The following is a 16,636-nucleotide window of genomic DNA, read 5'->3' as shown; positions in this document are numbered from 1 at the left end:
CCTTGGTTTTCTGATGTTCTGTTTAAGGTCAAAAATATGTGCTTTGACATGTGGTCCGAATATTTTGACGAAAGATCTCGCACAAAGGGCATATGGTATAAAACGATCCAACCCACACTCCCTCGTGCTCCATGGTTCTCTTTCTGTAGGATGAACAGGCAGAATTTAATTGTTGCTCTTAGATTGCGATCTGGCCACATTCCTTTAAATAGCTATGCGTTTATGATGCGTAAAGTTGACTCGCCCAAATGTAATTTATGCGGAGTAGTTGAAGACGTGTTTCATGTTACAATGGAATGTCGCCGAGGTGCTGCGCAGCGTCGACTGCTTAATGTCAGGTGCTATGACCTCGGCAGGGTCAATAGTATCCTGGCTTGTCCAGCCTCAGAAGAGGCTGGGCTTCTTTATAATATGGTCAAAGACATCATTCAACTTAGAAATAGTGAAAGTTAGTCTGTTGTAGTTTTTTTTTAGAGAGCCACTATGAGGGTGGCATTTGTTTAAAACTTAAAACCCTCTATAAATAAATAAAGATAAAAAAAAAAAGAGATTGGCATCCTTTCTATACCATCCATGTTAGGAATGTTGGGCGTATGGATGGTATAGAAAGGATGCCAATCTCTTATGACAGAATTGTTGCAAAAGTGACCGCTTTCAGCTTTAAATAATAGTTCCTAATCTCTCCGGTGGCGCTAGTTGGGCTCTGGGACATGAGTATAACATGAACCATATAAGGCAACAAATAACCCGACCAAATTACGTAGGTTGTTTTTGGTAGTATTTCGGTGTATGGTGGCGCCGCCTAATTACTGTTTTTTGATGGACACTTTTCGTACATAGAGATTTGGCTCCTTTATATAGTCTCCATGGTTGGGCGTGATGACAGTGGTGTCATTTTGTACCATAGATATCATATAGATCCGCTGTCATCGTCAGTTATTATAGTATCGGGACCGAAGCTTTCTCTCTAACGCTATAATCTTTAGATAACCATGTTTCACTTACCACAGCAATATGAACTTTTTGTAATCTTAACAATTCTTGAAACGATTTAAGCTTGCCTAACAGACTCTGGGCATTCCATTGGATACTATTTAAACTAATGGAATTACTAGAACTAGCCATAATTAACAAACTGTAAAAAACCTTTAACTATAGGGGCATTTCACGTCAAGCGGGCAGCAAAAAAATGAGGGCTATCGTTTTTTTGCTCACCAGTTGGCGCCTCTGTTGATGGTGGTCCAAAAGACTAAAGAACAGCTGTCAGTCATTTAAGTGACAAGTGACATTTGACATTTCGAACTATGGAAAAGACCACCATCTACACTAGCGCCCCTAGCGGCGAATTCATACGCTAACGCCCTCATTGTCAGGTTCTGGATTTTGTTCATAGTTTATATATATATAGGATTAATTGGACCTATATGTGAACTAAAAAAATTGGCATCATTACTTTTTTAATATATTGCTTCGTTAAAAATTTATACGCATTTGAAAAAACTACAAAATTTGAGGAACGGATTTAAAAAAAAAATTATTGCAATTCTTTCAATGGATTTAATAATAACTAAATAGTGATTATTTGAGAATATTAGTTGATTTCCTTGAAAATTTATAAAAAAAGTTTTTTTTATCTTTTTTTCATATAACAAACCGGAAGTTAGTATTAAATATCTTTTTTTTTCCAACTTCGCATTTTTTTATTTTTTTTATTTTTACACAATAATGTAGCTTATGTTGTACTAATGTCCTATAAAAAAATTTATAATGGCATCTCGATTGGTTTTGAAGATTCATGAAGTAATTCGAAAGTACTGCGCGACGCTCCGTACTGAGCGGTAGTTCTAAGTGGCAGTCTTTAATGGCCAATTACGGGTTTTTTTACTTTTGCGTAACGGAATTAAAGCAATAAACAATATTTCATCGGTTAAGATGTATAAACGCAAATCATGTATTATTCAATCGTGCCTTGTAGCGCTATCACTGATCAACCATATCTTGGAACTGAAAGGTATTTTGACTTGAGAATACTATGGAAATGTCGTCAGCATATAAAAAACATTTGATATTGATGGAGTTTATTATCTTTGGCAGGTCGTTAATGTAAATCAAAAATAGAATACAACCCAGGACACTACCCTGCGGAATGGAACATGTAATTTGTTTAGTTTCTGAATAAATTTTCTCAATGGTTTTCCTTTTTTTATCATAATGTTCTAATTCAACTAATTGGATTCTATTCTTCAGATAGGACTTGAACCAGTTATGGGCGTCACCACGTATCCCTATTCCGTATAATTTATTAGTAAAATGTCGTGTTTGACTCGATCGTACGCTTTACTCATATCGAGCATTAGCCCAATAGCAGAATGCTTACTGTCTATTATGTTAATGACTCCCTGAATAAATTTGTAAACCTCTCTGCTTTCTAAAACCAAATTGGCTGTCATCAAATATTCTGTACTTTTCACAAAAGTCAGATAAACGTTTGACCATAACCGATTCAAAGATTTTAGAGAAAGTTGGCAACATTGCGATAGGGCGATATTGGTCTGGGTCAGTTGGGTTTTTTGTTTTAGGAATAGGTTTGATAACTGCAACTTTTAAAGCATCTGGAAATGTACCTGTTGTAAATGACTGGTTTATTAAAAATGTTAGTGGTAAAATCAGCTCATTTGAGCATGTTTTCACTAGTGAGGGGGGTATTTCATCAATTCCATGACTGTGTTTGTTTTTTAAATTCCTTATAGTCTTTTCAACTTCTATGTGGTTTGCCGGAGATAGAAACATCGTATTGTATGCGGAGCTAAGAACTGGATGCCCGCCTGGTTGTTTATTATTTGTATTAATTCCCACTGAAGAAAAGTAGTTATTAAAAGTATTTGCTACTAATTGTGGTTGAGCTGTCATTGTGTCGTTTATTTTAAGAAATATATTTTTCTTTGATTTATTTTTTAAGTGAGGTTTTTTGTCTGCTCCTATTAATTTCCACAGTGTTTTTATTTTGTTGTTTGAACTATTTATCCTTTTATTATTGTAAATTTTCTTTGCTATAGTAACACTTTTCTTGAGTATTTTTGTATAGATTTCCAAATATTGAATTAAAATAGGCTCGGCTGACTGCACAACAAGGTTTTTTAATAATCGTTTATGAAGACAGGATTTTTTTATTCCAGGTGTTAACCACGCTCTTTTTGGGTTTGCTCTGGATTTCTTTCGTTTCTTAGGTATACAATAATTGAGTAATATTTTTTCCCCTCACTAGCTCGGAAAGCCGTCTTTTATCCTTTAAAACAAGCGGGGAAAAACGCATTTTATCCACTAGTGGGGAAAGTAATTTGACCTTGGATGGAGCGTGTTTAAGTAGCTTGACAGATAACAAAACGTAAAACGCTCATAATAATGGTTCGTTCGATATTAATTATCATTAAATAAATGATTTGAGAATCTAATAAAAAAATACCAGATTTAGCTTTATTTAATGATTTTAAGTCATAAACCTAAAAATTCCATAATAAACGTTTGTTATTTAATAATTATGTTAAATATAATTCTGAACGCACAAGTTAAGTCGATGCAATTTCAAAACGCATCATTGACATTTCATACGTCAGAAATGTCAACATTGACAACAAAAATTTTGCTTTAAAACTTCTCACGTAAAAGTACAGAATTTCGAGTGTTTTTTGTTATAATATCGTAAAAAATGAGTGATTCCAGTTGATGAAGATGATCTAACGCCTGTGGATGTTGCACTTTCCTCGCTATAGTGAGGGGAAAAGTTTTGTGTTACACACGGGTGCAAATGTATTTTACTTCTCGTGTGTTAAAACACTCGCTACGCTCAGGATTCTCTTTTAGAACCACTCGCTTCGCTCGTGGTTCAACTATAGAATCCTTTCGCTTGCTCGTGTTTCAATTCCACACTCGCGGGTAAAATACAACTTTGCACCCTTGTATAACAAATAACTATTAATATATTACTGAAATCTTCTAAATTTTTATTAATATTATTTTGCGGAGATAATATAGAAAACCAATTAATAGTTTGTAGTGCCGTTTTAAATAATTGTACATTTCTTTCTGAAAAAAATCGTTTGTAGTATGTATGACTTTCATATTTTTTCCTTATCCGTTCATTCGCGACAGGCACTGTGACATTTACTCCCTTATGGTCTGAAAACCCAAATTCTTGGACATCAACGTTAAATGTATCGGAATCAAAATTAGTGAAGATAACATCTAAGCCTTTTGCAGTATTTTTGGTGACTCTTGTAGCTTCTTTTACATGCTGTATAAAGTTAAAAGTTAATAATAAATTTATTAAGTTCTTAGATAGTGGCGTTTTTTTAATATGTCTATATTTAAATCCCCCCCTATTATAACATTTTTATTTTTATATTTTGTGTCTAATAACTGCAAAAGTTGTTCAAGTTTTTCAAAAAACAAATCAGGGTTTCTATCACTATTTGGCCAGTAAATAACAATAATGATTAAATTTGACTTGCACAATTCTATGGCACAAGTTTCAAATACGTATTCTACGGAAATAGTGTTTAGATCTATTAAATCTACATATTCTATATCTTCTCGTAGGAAGATACATACTCCTCCTGCTTCGTAATTTGATCGGCAAAAGTAACTTGACAAATTATATCCTTCTAAGTACAATAGGTCTATTTTAGGGGTAGTAATCCACGTCTCTGTTAATATACACAGGGCATGTAAATTAGGTTTTTCATCTATAAAGGCTTCAACTAAATGTAACTTATTATTAATACTACACATATTTTGAAAAAGTATATCTAAATGACTAGGTTTAGGGACGAAAAAACGATGCCGAAGGAGTCAAAGGACGGGCTACGCTCGTGCTCGGGACTCGGCTCTGTGCGTTAGCTTGCGTCAATGTTGTCACGGGCTCTGGTCTCGCGGTTGGTTGTTTCAGCTGAGTTTGATGCAGGTCCGCCTGGGGGTTTTGAGAATGTTGCCCAGGAACGTATTCTTCTCCGTTTATAAATAGGCGTTCATTTCTTATTACGGCATATTTCCCTTTTTGGCGAGCATCTCTAAGGCAATCCCGTAGTTGTCTTCGCTTCTGTAATGATTCACCGTCAAGTACATCAGAGACAGCATATCCAGTCCTCTGGAAATAGTAAGCATTGGTTATAATGTAATTTTTAAATCGTTTGTTAATAATTCCACGATTATGGGTCGTCGATATCCTTTTTTTCCTATACGCTTGACAGATTCAATTGAGTTATAGATATTTATGTTAAGTATTTCGCAAAACATGCTGGTGATGCGTTGGTATATATCCTCTTCTGTCTCGTGATGAGACTCATCTAAGCCGTAAAGAACAAACTTCTTCGAAAGGTCAGAGTTTGTGCAGTTTTCCATGTTTACGAATTGCATTTTTTGAACTTGTAATTTATTTTCTATCTGGTTGTATTCATATTCCATTTTTTTTATTTGGAATTCTATGCTTGTGAGTTGATTTTCTATATCTTGTTGTTTGGAAATAATTTCCTTGTTTTTGTTATTTTGCAGGGCTAACTTGCCATTTTCTAACTTTTCTTTTTTCCTTTTCCTTTCCACTGTATTCCACTCTGGCTCTCCATCTTCACTCCCATTTTCCTCTTCTCTATGTCTTTTGATAGTTTGCCTGCCCATCTCCATCAAATTCTCTTCATCATCACTTTTGTAATAGTCGGAATCATCATAGGAATCAGTCGGCAGTCTTACCTCCTGTCCCTGTACCATATTTTTAATTTTGAGGCTATACGACGAATTAGACTTTGTCTTTGGGTATTTATCTGGCAAAATATTACTAGACGTAGCGTCTTGCCATTTCAGTGTTTGGCCGAGGGCCAACTCAGAGTCCTTAGAGTAAGTATATGGTAAACTAGAAAATGAGTTGCTAAGGGCAATACCCGCTTCCTTGTTATTTCCAGCAATCTTGCCATCTGTTTTAGACTGCGAGGGACGTGATCGCGAGTTTGACCGGGATCTAGACATCACCTTTGCCTTATATTCGCTATCTGCGGGCTGAAATATCGCGGCAGATATCGTTCCTGACAGTTACAAACGCAGCGGGAGATGGCGGGGTCAGAACTGGAGGGTCTGTTGACCCTCCAGGATCGCCGAGGGAATCATTCTTCATTTATAAAATTTTAGGTTCAGTAAGAATACCTACACAAACGGGAGAATAGATCTAGCTACACCAAGCGCTAATCTGATAAATTTAATATATGTAAGATTTTTAAATATTCGCGTTTGACGCTGTCAACCGACGTCGACTTCGAATCTCAATAGGCCTTGCTCCCAACTTGTGAAATTGGGTTTCGCTGGCAAAAGTCAAATATAACAATTTATAAATAACTATTCTGAGATTCTGAGCAAGACGGTTAAAATGTAACAGACGACACAGTTTACAGTTTACACCAGTTTCCCTCCTTGAACTTGCTGTTTATCTTTATCTGTGGCAAGCAAGTCACAACCTCAGAATAATGACTAAAGCATAGAAGTCGGGCAAAAATAAAAGCTTGGTAAAAGGTATCGTATTTACAACACGCTATTACTTTTTGTCTATGAGTGAGTGAGACAACAATCCGCACGTTCTTTCGTTTTTTTCAGTATTGTCATAAGATGAACTGAGGAAAATGTCAAATGGTTCTATGTGGTTCTATAATATAATCCAGCCAAATAAAATATATGTTCGTTATTTCACAGGTAGGTGTCAACTGTAACAACTTGACATAGTCGTATTATTTTAGTTGAAATATTTCGGGAATTTCAGCGGTCATCTTGGTTTATTTTAATTATATTGTTGCTATTCCTGAAAGATTGTTGGAAAACGTGCTGGGTTTTTATTTGTAATGGTTTGAAGTTCCCTTTGTGATAATGTCTTGTGTGATCGAGGGCTGTAAATCGCATACAGGAAGAAAAGAAAATACGCACGAACCGATAACCTTTAATCGGTGAGTTTTGTTAAATTTTTAAGAAATTTATTTATAGGACCTGACCCTAAACATTGAAATCGATATGTTGTTTATGTAATTATTACTTGCATTCAAGTCTATAGAGATTTTTGCATATATTTTCGAACTTTTCTGCTAAGTATGAAAGGTTATATTTTTGGCATAGTGATGTATCGACCTCAGATCAATAACCTATCGACATTTACAGCTTTCTTATAGTTTGGCCCAGGACTGTCTCATTTTAATTGATGAGTACAGTCAAGGGCATAAATATATAATATATATACATTCCCAAAGTCTTAAAAATATGTGTACGCTCAGACAATAAAATCGTGTTCACATATTTTTGAGCCATTTGTCTGGATCGATATTTTTGCCTTCGACTGTACCTATAGTTTTCTTTGTTCTTACTTACTGACAGATTGTGTTTGCCAGACTATAGTATAATACTAAAAACCGGTCAAGTGCGGGTCGGACGCGCGCACCAAGGGTTCCGTACTTTTTAGTATTTGTTGTTATAGCGGCAACAGAAATACATCAACTGTGAAAATTTCAACTGTCTAGCTATGACGGTTCATGAGATACCGCCTGGTGACAGACGGACAGCGAAGTATTAGTAATAGGGTCCCGTTTTTACCCTTTGGGTACGGAACCCTAATAAAAAAGACATTAATGATCATTGATGAATGTTCCTTTTATTAATATTGGTGGTTTACCTATCTCACAAAACTCAACTTTTTATTTCAGATTTCCAAAGGACGAGGAATAGGGGATATTGCTGCAATGTTCTGCCACCAGAGTACAGCACTAGCCTTTTTTTTCGTAAACCGTAGAGTAACTTACTTATACATACTGTACATTTAACAGGTCTTTGACAAGTTTTCAGAGGACCTACCGGAAAACTCGAATCCGAAATTTCGTTATCTGCCTCTTTATCGCTCGAATACGCAAGAGTGACAGAGATGTTAGATAACGAAAGTTCGATTTTCTTGTTTCGCGATAGACCCTCAGATTGTGGTAGTGGCGCCACCTACGCCGAGTTTCGCGTAATATTCCCTATTATTAAATTAAAAAATATATTACACGAACGTTTTTTTTTTCATTTCCTATTTGGTTACATGACTAGAAACTATACTTAGTTTTTTAGCATTAGAAAAAAAGGTAAACCATTTCCACGTGTCTTTTTATTGACAAGTTTTTTTATAAATATAGCAATATTTTACTTATGAAAGCAAAAGTATGTAAATGATCGTATATTATATTTGTTGTGACTTATTTTCAGTGTTTTTCGATAAAACGACACGTTAAGATCGCTCGCCTTCTTTCTAATGATAAAAAAACGAGAGGTATAGTTAGACGGTTCTGAGTGGTAGACTGCAAATGAGATAAAAGCTATATTAGGTACATGCATTAATCCTCATATCAGGCGGCTGTTTGATTCCAAGGATTGCATAATTTTTATACTTTTTAATGATTTTTAGAATATGAAAATTATAAAAAGTATAAAAGTTATGCAATCCTTGTATTCAACGAGCCGCCTGCTACAGATTTCTTGAAATTGCCGCGTTTTTTCAGGTTCAACTTTCATTAGCCAGACTATTATCATTTTGCCAATTTTGTGATTATTCTTTTACACGGCACATAAATTTATGCATAATTTATCGATATAAAAAGTCGGCACAGTTACATCCCTAGCAAATTATCAAACTTATGACACCGTACGTAAATGAGAAATAACAAGCATATATGCATCTCTTTTCGGCACATTATCTAATTCGTAAGGAAGTAAAGTACGGGTATACATATTTGCGAAGCATTTTTGCCCGACTTCCATGCTTTAGTCAATATTCTGAGGTCACAACACTATGGAAAGTAGAAGGAAGGAAGGAGTAGGTAAGGAAATGCATCTTCATGTATCAAAAAGTGACCGTAAAAAACAGTAAATAGGCGGCGCCACCATACACTGAAGTACCTAGACCATACACCTAGTATTTTATATAGATGTGCACCCGTGCGCGCGTGAGAGACAGAACATACCTACGCTTTGCGACAAAATTAAAAACACGTTTTAACATTCCTGACAACATACCAGAAACAACCTACGTAATTTGGTCGGGTTATTTGCTGCCCCTCCCCCATTTTATCTCTACATTATTATACCTCTATGGTTCATAACATAGTCTCCTATATATTAAAATACTCTTTGGTCTCAGAGCCTACCTAGCGCCACCGGAGAGATTAGGAACTTTTATTTACAGCTGAAAGCTGGTCACTATGGATGGTATAGAAAGGATGCAAATCTCTTATGGCAAAATTGTTGCAAAAGTGACCGCTTTCAGCTTTAAATAATAGTTCCTAATCTCTCCGGTGGCGCTAGTTAGACTCTGGGACATGAGTATAACATGAACCATATAAGGCAACAAATAACCCGACCAAATTACGTAGGTTGTTTTGGTAGTATTTCGGTGTATGGTGGCGCCGCCTAATTACTGTTTTTGATGGACACTTTTCATACATAGAGATTTGGCTCCTTTATATAGTCTCCATGCTGGTCACTTTTGCAACAATTGTGCCATAAGAGATTGACATCCTTTTTATACCATCCATACACAACACATCTCTTATTAGTCTGTGCACAACACCCTCCCTCTAGTCCTTCCGTAAAGGGCCCTCCACACTCATGCGCGAATCACGGCGCGAAGCCGCGAATGCGAGTCTGGAGTCTAGTTCGTAATCAGCGAAATCGACTCCACACTCGCATTCGCGGCTTCGCGCCGAGGGCTAACGCGTATGAATTCGCCGCTAGGGGCGCTAGTGTAGATGGTGGTCTTTTCCATAGTTCGAAATGTCAAATGTCACTTGTCACTTAAATGACTGACAGCTGTTCTTTAGTCTTTTGGACCATCATCAACAGAGGCGCCAACTGGTGAGCAATAAAACGATAGCCCTCATTGCCATATGTTGCCATGTAGTCACGGCTTGCGACCAGTGTTCCCAACTTGGCATACAATATGCCAGATCTGGCATATTTTCACTCGCTTTGGCAACTATTTTTTCCATTTATCAATATCAACTTTTCAGCATATTTGGTCTAAGCCGAATTTGCACCAACTTGGCAGCAACAATATGCGCCATCGCCTTATGTGGTTCATATTTTCGTAAGATTTTTGACTTGCCCTTGGGGTGGTGGATGGGCGGATGGACGTCGACGGACTATAATAATTTTAAAATGGCAACTAAATCCAGTTAAATTGACTGCTGATTTTTTCGTGGACTGACATACCTATTTGAATTCCGGTTTGCATTCTTCATGTGTAGCCAACCTGCTGTGAAGTTTGTGCTGGATTATCTACCATTTTTATCCTGCCACTCTAGCAATTCATTTCATACTTGGTTTACGTAGTGTGCAATATAACATTTAATACTTTTGTATTTTTGAATAAAATTATATTTTTTTCTTTTTTTGCAGATCTGTCATGAATTTATTTTATTTGGCTTTATTTTCGATATTTCTACATAACTTAGGGCCCGTTCAGACGCAAAGATCAAAGCGAGGTCGATCAGGAAAAAAATTGGCGTCAATCCCATCTAGCGTCCTCAGTTAGATTTATGGTGACATTCGAGCGCTGGAAATTCAAATCGAAAATTGGGATTCTTGCGTCCGAGTCTCCATTTGATCGGTCAAAATTTTAAAATCGAATCAGGTGTGATCTGCGCTCCAATTTTATTTTTGCGTCCACACCACCTGATTTAATCAGATTGGGCGAAAATTGTCCCATCAGGACTGTTCTGCACATAAATTTACCCAAATCCCTGTTTTGCCATTTTGCTAAGTAGGATGGGACACTAGTCGACATTTTAGTCCTAGCAGAGGGCCTACCACGAACATCGATAATCGAAAATTTCGAGCAACTACCTCTTACTTCAATTAAGGCGTAATTAGAGTGGTAGAGATAGGTGCTGGCAATTTTCGATTTTCGATGTTCGCAGTGACACACATGTTGAATTTTGTTACAAAATATAGTAAAATAGACAACAAATTAGCAATTAATCACAATATTCAAATAATATAGGTATGAAAAAAAAAACACGGGCTCCCCTTTTAGAGTCCTCCCTCACCAATGTGGATAACGAGGGATTCACACTGGTGGAAAGGAAGAAAAAGGCACGCAGGTCGCCCCGTAAGACTCTGTGTGGCACTGCGGAGCCGGTTAATTCCGGTCTACGGATTGCAACACCGAGTAAGGCGCTCTACGTGTCTTGACTGCATTACTCCGCCGGAGCCGACGAGGTGGTGGAGTACATCCGCCAGAAGACTGGCTATACGCTGAGGGTGCACCAGCTACAGTCGCGTCACTATGTGCACTTCAGTTCATTTGTGGTGCGCTTGCCGCGGCTGCTGCAGGACACCATCGCTAGCGCGGACTTCTGGCCGAACGGTGTGGTGTTTCGGTGGTTCCGGGGTAACTTGCCGAATTCTACACCACGTCAGACGACGCAACGGAACCACGCTGTTATGTCGTCGCCCAAATCTACTAAATTGTATTTTGTTATTAGTTGTGTTTTCTCGTATCTTTGTATTTTTATTTGCTTTGTAGTTCGCAGTGCCTTAGTAGTAATACTGCAATGCTGTGTAACTAATTTGAATAACAAAAAATAAAAATAAATATTACATACATATTGATCCCATTAAATCTAATCAAATAAGTTACCACACATCAAGGTAAATACTCAAATATTCCTCCACTCGACACGTCACCACCAAAATGTAAATAAACACAGCTATCCCCTTTATTCACCCACTCAATTCATCAATATTTATAATATAAGGAAACCTTTAATCCCCCACTTGACTCATCAACATTAACCATTTACTTTATTTCCTTTATTCTTCCACTCGACTCATCAACATTAATCATCTACTATATTTCCTTTATTCTCCGACTCAACACATCAATATTAATCATATTTAATAACAATTCTAATAAAAATAAAAAAGTATTAAAATACAGACTTAGAAACAAAAACTCAAGGATATTATCATAAATTATGTAAGAATCTACTAAAATGTAACTTCTTCTTTTGAATAACACGGATGAGGTTAAATAATGATTCAGTTATCCCTTATTACACTTACATCCCCTTAAATGAATCATTATTAAGTACCCCCTTAAATGAATTTTGCTTCTAGTATCCTCAATTCCTCAATCCTGACATACCTCTTTCGCATAAAATTCCTCATACACGCTCACTCATTTCTTAAATTTTATGATTATACTTCACTGAATATTATTGTGACTTTTAGGTAAAAACCGGCCAAGTGCGAGTCGGACTCAGGCACCGAGGGTTCCGTACTTTTTATTATTTGTTGTTATAGCGGCAACAGAATTACTTCATCTGTAAAAAAAAAAACAACTGTATAGCTAAAGCTATCACGGTTCATGAGATACAGCCTGGTGACAGACAGACGGACAGCCGGACAGCGGAGTCTTAATAAGGTCCCGATTTTACCCTTTGGGTACGGAACCCTAAAAATGGATTCTTGAGTGATACGTAACTTTTAGGTAGGGGGGGGGGGGGGGTACACGAAAACGTTACGGCGCGTTATACGGGGGGGGAGGGGGGTCAAAAATGTTCGAAAATTGCGTTACGTAATATTTGAACGCCCCCTTGTTGACTTTTCCAACTTGAATTTCTTCCTGTCTATTAACTTCTGTATTTTGTGTTGTGCCTTTCCTAACTGTCTCTTGATTCTCTTCATTTATCTTACAAAGACCTCTAATGCTTTCATAATTTTCTTCATTTAGATATATACCTTGTTTCCAACGAAAAGTACAGATCCACCATGATCAGTGATTGAATTTACAGATATGAGGTTTCTAGAAATTGCAGGAATATACAGTACATCTTCCAGTTCAAAGCCATTTGTGTTGACTGTACCTATGGCTTGAGCGACGCCGACGAGGTTCTCTGCATTGGCACATCTTATTTCTACTTTTTAACCGACTTCAATTTCATAGAAGGAGGAGGTTCTGTATTCGGTTGTGGCTATTTTTTTTTTTTTATGTATGTTCACCGATTATTCCGAGACCCGTGGTCCGATTTGAGTAATTCTTTTTTTGTTCAAAAAGAGCTACTTCCAAGTTAGTCCCATATTAATCTGGATCTGATCTGATGATGGGATCCCTGAGGAATTGAGGGAACTCCTCAATTTTTAAAGGCACATGTATGGTGATTTGGGTGTTTTCATAAGCAACTTGAGCATTTTCTCTCGAAAACGACCAATTTAATGAAGTGGACCTGATGATGATGATTGTTTTGAAGATAGTGATGATGATTTTTTAATGTAGGATGTTCAGCGATTACTCCGAGACCCGTGGTCCGACTTGAACAATTATTTTTTTGTTTGAAAGGAGCTACCACCAAGGTGGTTCCACATTAATCTGGTGCTGTTCTAATGATGGGATCCATGACGAATTGAGGGAACTCCTCAATTTTTAAAGGCACATGTATGGTGATTTGGTCGTTTTCTTAAGCAACTTGATCATTTTTTCTATAAAACCACCAATTTGATGAAGTGGAGCTGATGATGATGATTGTTTTGATGATAATGTTTTCAGCGATTACTCCGGCACCCATGATCCGATTTGAGTTATTCTTTTTCTGTTTGAAAGAAGTTACCTCTCCAAAGTGTTTTCGTAATATTTTTGGTTTTGATCTGATGATGGAATCCGTGAGGAATTGAGGGAACTCCTCAATTTTTAAAGGCGCGTGTATGGTAATTTCGGTGTTTTCTAAAGTAACTCAAGCATTTCCTCACCAATACCACCAATTTGATGTAGTGCAACTGTAGCCTAACCACGAGTTTGGCACTAAATATTCTTCGTAACTTACTTTGTACACTAATACGCCAGTACGAGCGAGATGCATAAACAGTAAGTTACGCACACGATAGCGAATATATCAATGTCAAACTCGTGGTAAGGCTACTGATAACTTCCCTCGTATGTGTATTATGATTTTTGATGTAGGTAGTGTTGGAAACAACCAAAGAGACTGAGAGGTGAAGGTAGAGGGTATTAGTGTTTGGGGGGTTTGAGGTTGGGGGTTGAGGGGAGGTGAGTTGATGGGTCGGAGACTGAGGGGTTGGGAGTTAAGGGATTGGGGGTTAGGGTTAGGAGTTAAGGGGTCTGGGGTTAGGGGTCGGGGAATGGCGGTTGAAGGGTTGGTGGTTTAGGGTCGAGGGGTTCAGTGATCAAGGGTTGATGTGCTGTGAGGTTGAGTGATCGGGGGGTTTGAGGGATTGGGTCAGTGGCGGGGCGGAGAATGGATTTACTGACAGGAATGATTTCCCAGACGGACTCGAGGAAAATTCTGATTATTTAATAAAGTTTACGAATTTACAGATAAACATGATTATGTTTTTCATTCATGCGTCACGCTCTTAACAATGTCTTAAAACTAAAAATGGAAAAATAAAAACTTTTATAAAAAACAGATAAACCGACTTCAAAAAGGATGAAATAAAATATTATCCTTTTTAGGGTCCCGTGTAGGGTATATGCGTTACCAACTGATATGTTTGAAGTCGGTGCCAAGCCAAGTACTCCAAGTAGTAACAATACCAGTCAAAAATAATCAGCTTTATGTCTATAAATCCCATTACAACTATACAAATGTTATAAACGTGAAAGCAATTATGTCTGCCTCTTTGCTACCTTTTCATGGCTAAACAACTGAACCGCTTTAGCTGAAATTTTGCATGAAGGTTCCTTGAATTGTTTTATATTTTGAAATGTAGTCCTCTGGATAAGCGACAGAAAATAACTCAGTCCCAATCCCACACTTGCGTGTTGCTATGACTGTTTAAGAATTAGTAAAAAATGCTCTTTAAAAAAATACGACGACAAAACGTATTAGATTTACACTAACGTGCCGACAAGCATGGTACGAACTGCGCCAAGAAGGTTCAACCGTGTGTTCTGTTCTGAGGTGTACAGGAAGTTCGTTTATTGTCGTCGTGTAACGCTGCATCTTACATAGGTGAACACTCGCGAACGCGAAGCGAAGCGACGCGGCACGGCGCGGCCGGCCCAATGCGTTCGCGTTCGCAACGAGATCGCCCACGTAGGACACTTCTATATAGGTATCAAAGGATTAATTAAGGCGCCGTGCCGCGCCGCTTCGCATTCGCGTGTTGTTCGCCTACGTAGTACGCTGCATTAGGTAATCCAACGTACATACATACTTATATAGCCGCATCTTTATCGAATTGCACCAAAATCCCTATGAATATATGGTTTAAAATTTGGCTTGGCACCGACTTCAAACATATCAGTTGGTAACGCATATACTTAAACACGGAACCCTAAAAAGGATAATATTTTATTTCATCCTTTTTGAAGTCGGTTTATCTTTTTTTTATAAAAGTTTTTATATTTTATTTATCTTCGCTGTCATCTCCAATTCGGTTGGCATCCAAGAATAATTTTGCCAGTTTTCTCCAATTTGAATAATTTGTATTAGTTTTCAATTTGTCTAAGCTGTCCGTCCATGTTGTTCATGTTTGAAAGTTACGTACGGTTTTCTTCAACTGAAACGTCAGTTTGGTTGCTAGCCTTATCTTATAAACAACTCCGTTGTTAGGAATATCTTCTGAAATATTTGTGTACGAAACTAATTCGTTTTCCTGAAAACACTAAACACTTATTTATAACGCGTTCTTTAGGGTCCATAACCTGTAAACGATTACAGGAGGTCCTTGGAGCTTTGGTGGAATAATGAGAAGGCACTTCTTTAAAATCACTACATATTCATTACTAAATATAAATTTACATTCACAATATTATGACATCTTTCTTGTAAAACAGTTAGAAGGAGAGTTACATCAATTTGAAAGCCACTGAAATATTCTTATTTGATATTCTATATTCAAAATCAGCTTTGTCAAGCTCGAGTCGATTGCTCATAAAAATCTCTTTACACAAACACATATTTCAAAAAAATAGCCACAACCGAATACAGATCCTCCTTCTATGAAATTGAAGTCGGTTAAAAAACTAGCATATTCGGGGCATTTTCTATGGCGCTTACGCCGCACAGCGTTGCGCGGCATTGTATTTATATCGATGATCGAGGGACCTTATTCAATCCAAGCCACGCCAATAAGGTCCCTTTTTATAGAAAATACCATTTATGGCATATTCTAGACATTAGTCAGTATACGCCCGACAAGGTATCCAGACGATCTGAGGTGATCTGAGGCCAGTAAAATGTAGATTGAACATTACAAAAAAATGCCCCAAGATAATGGCTCAGAAATTATATAATAAGTTGCCAAAAGAAACTAAAGCCGAAACTAATATCAACACCTTCAGTCGCCAACTCGCCAAGTAAAGAAATTGCTACTCGATAAGACAGTGTAAAGGAATACTTAAACAATGAATACTGATTCCACCGCAAATATGTAATTTAAACTATTTAAGTAATTCTATCCGTAAATTGTAAATGAATAATGTGTAAGGTATGTACTGTTAAATTATAGTATATTATCTGCCAATTAATTCTATAAATACTTTAATTGTACATTATTATATATTGACGATCTTAATATTATGTATTCATTTTTATATTCGACTGTAATAGAAACATGTAATACT

The sequence above is a fragment of the Cydia strobilella genome, chromosome Z, assembly GCF_947568885.1.
Source record: "Cydia strobilella chromosome Z, ilCydStro3.1, whole genome shotgun sequence".
NCBI classification, from domain to species: Eukaryota; Metazoa; Arthropoda; class Insecta; order Lepidoptera; family Tortricidae; genus Cydia; species Cydia strobilella.
This window is presented reverse-complemented; position numbering follows the sequence as displayed.